This window comes from Humulus lupulus, chromosome 2 (genome assembly GCF_963169125.1).
Source record: "Humulus lupulus chromosome 2, drHumLupu1.1, whole genome shotgun sequence".
NCBI classification, from domain to species: domain Eukaryota; kingdom Viridiplantae; phylum Streptophyta; class Magnoliopsida; order Rosales; family Cannabaceae; genus Humulus; species Humulus lupulus.
This window is the reverse complement of record NC_084794.1, coordinates 274479861-274483125: the sequence shown is the minus strand read 5'-3', so window position 1 is coordinate 274483125 and position 3265 is coordinate 274479861. Positions and strand designations below refer to the sequence as shown.

The following is a 3265-nucleotide window of genomic DNA, read 5'->3' as shown; positions in this document are numbered from 1 at the left end:
GTTGATATGGATTTTTAAGCTGAGTTTTGGTGGGAATTCTAGGGAATTGAGGCTGAATTTTTGAGGAGTGAAGGCTAAGGAGGTGTGGAAGGCAACTTGGGTTGAGCTCATCCATCAAAGGTAAGAAACTCTAGCTTTAGGCTTTGTGATTTCTGTTGTTTTGCTTAGTTTTTGAGCTCTAAGTTCAGCCATGGTGAATTTTGTGTTTTGAGGTGCATGTGATTGAATTTCTTATGGTTGGGTCATTTGGGGTGAGTTGGAGATGTTGGGAGGCTTCTTTTGAAGTTTCGTAGAGGTTTGGCTGAGTTTTGGAGGGTTTTGGCTCGAGGAAGTTCGAAGGGGAAAAACCTGAGTATTGCCTGGCTGTGACTAGCGCTGTAGCGCTAGCCTTAAGGCACTACAGCGCTAGGCTTGGGTGTCTGGGAGCCTGATGGCTCTATTTTTAGCGCTGTAGCGCTACCCTATTCCCAGAAAGGGATTTTTGGGTTATCTCTTAGGGTTTTTGCCCGGGGGCTCGGGGTTTGGTTCCACCACCCCGTTTGGTGGAATTAGGGCTTCCCAAGGGCTCGGGATTGGTCTCGAGGCTAGGTTTTTGAATTGAAGTTTTGAGTTGGTTATAACTTGTGACCATGACTAGGTGTACGCTAGGGATCGTGCTTGAGGATCGAATTAAATAAAGCTATCGAAATCTAAAGGTAAGAAAACTGCACCCGGTTATGTGTTTGTGATGGGACTAAGAGCTCCCCATATCTGTATGATGTCATAGATGGTATTATGCCATGGAACATGTGATAAACGGCCTAAGGGTGCTGTAAATAATACTTGCGCACAGGGCGCGGCTCGGCCACTGGTAGCTGAGGACAGCTTAATATTCACTGAGCTCGGTTTAAGCGAGCTGGAGTCAGTGGGATAAATAGAGGGTGCGGCCTAAGGGCATTAACCCTGGTTATCATATGTGAATTTAGTATTGATATTAAATGACGTACTTGGTATGCTGAATACTTGAATAACGTGAATGTTTGGACTGTTGAGTACATGTTTATATTGTATGAGTTATCTGGTTGTTTGCTTGATGATTATGCTCTGTTATTGTGTTTTCTTGTTGGGCCTTGGCTCACGGGTGCTACGTGGTGTAGGTAAAGGCAAGGGCAAGTTGGACCAGTCCTATGATGGAGAGCTTTGGGGCTGAATGTACATAGTCAGCTGATCGGGCACCTCGGCTGAGGAGTGGTACAAGACGTGATAAGCCTAACCATCTGTTTTGCCTTAGAGTGGCTAAAAACTATATTTTAATCCTGTAATTTGTAAACTATCTTTTAGCTTTACTATTTTTGGGATCCCATGTAAAGAGAGTATTTGATTATAAGAAACGAAACTTTTTAGGCCAAAATCTTTTAACCCTAGTTCAACTGTAGTTTCAGTAATATGTTTCTAGCTAAATGACTTTATTAGCAAGTCTTGCACCTTTATAAACACACAGTGTAGCGGTCTTGGCTATCCAGAGCGTTACAAAAACCGTCATTTCCTGCCTATTTCGTTAATCATAATTAACACCTTCCAATTCTCGTTATTCTTAAATACTAATAATTCATATCCTGTTACCCTTTAATTCCTGCAACGCTCTAATCACGAAATTATCCCGAGGCTCACCCTGAGCCTCGAACTTAATCCCGTTATGACTAAGTCGCTATTTTGCACTCAAAGATCGTCTCATGTCAAATAGCTCAAACAAATCCACATTATAATGCGGCCTCAACAATAAATCACCGGCATGCATACAAATATACAATTACTCCCTCAACAGACCAAATTACCAAAATACCCCTGTGATGAAATGTGGACCCACATGCATGCATTTAACATCATATTATAATATAATTCACATAAACATGCATATAATAGTTTAATGGCATAATAAAACAATTATGGTCCTCCCGATCCACTAATCTAACCATTAAACCACATTAGGGATTTTGGGGCATTACATAAGGCGTTGGAGATAACCCCAAAACCTCCAAATCTACCTGGGAACAAGTTTAACAAAAAAAAATAACATAAAATAAATCTAATTCTGATTTTCGAGAGTGGATGAATCATCACGAAACTTCTAGTGAAACTTCTTCCAATTCATCCACCACTCCTTCCGGAACTCCTTCCACAATTCCTGCTTCTCCACAAACCTTAGTTGATAATAATCCATTCGTAGTAGCCCGCAATGATGAAATCCAACCAAGAACTCTCAATGACTACCTCCATCCTACTCACACTTCCACTCCTTAATGCATTATCTTCCCTCCTAATATGCCCGCATTAGAATTTAAATCTGGCATGATTCAACTCTTGCCCACATTTCATGGAATGGAAAATGAAAGCCCATACATGCATATTAGAGAATTCGAGGAGGTAGTAGCCACATTCTATAACCGAGCTGAAAAAGTCGATTTTATGCGACTAAAGTTCTTCCCTTTCTCCTTGAAGAACAAAGTCAAAATCTGGTTATACTCTTTGAGACCTAGGTGTATTGGAACATGGGAGAAAATGACCAAGTCTTTCTTTCTGAAACACTTCCATAGCCGTAAGACCAACAATCTAAAACGCCAGATTTCCACATTTTCCCAAAAGGACAATGAAACGATCTATCAAGTTTGGGAAAGATTCAAGGATCTGTTGAATCAGTGCCCGCACCATGGCTATGAAAACTGGTGTTTGGTCAATTACTTCTATGAAGGCCTCACGAGTCATGAGCGCCAGTTTATAGAAATGCTATGCAATGGTGAATTCCTCGAAAAAGAGCCACACGATGCTCTTGAATATCTCGAAGAAACCGCGAAAAAATCTCACACTTGGACTGGTCCAAGTGCTACTAATAGCACCAACTGACATAAATCATCTAGGTTCTATCAACTTCGAGAAGAGGATAGTGTTAAGGCCCAACTCAAAGCTTTGAAAAAGCAGTTTGGGGTCTTAATGATGAAAAATGGCCAAAAAATGCACATGATTGCTCAAGTGGAACCACAAGAACCTTGCTTTGTTTGTGGAGGGACGAAGCATTTAGCTAAGGACATCTTAACTTTTAATGAAATGATGGGGGGTTTATGAGGAGCAATGCAATGCCTTAGGGGCGTATAACAAGCCATTCTCCCATACGTACAACCCTGGTTGGAGAAACCACCCAAATTTTAGTTGGAGAGATTCTAACTAAGCTCAATCGTCTAGAGGCCAATGGAGAAATGAGAAACAAGTTCAAGCATCAAAGGCATATTCT

The 3265-nt window shown here is 41.1% G+C and overlaps 1 non-coding gene across 1 annotated transcript; it reads right to left on the bottom strand.

The window, feature by feature from the left end:
• Window positions 1-2586: 2586 nt before the first annotated feature.
• On the bottom strand, window positions 2587-2693 carry LOC133820749 (small nucleolar RNA R71). Its single transcript, XR_009887149.1, has one exon. It is a non-coding gene; the product is annotated as a small nucleolar RNA R71 (small nucleolar RNA).
• Between the last annotated feature and the right edge of the window lie 572 nt (window positions 2694-3265).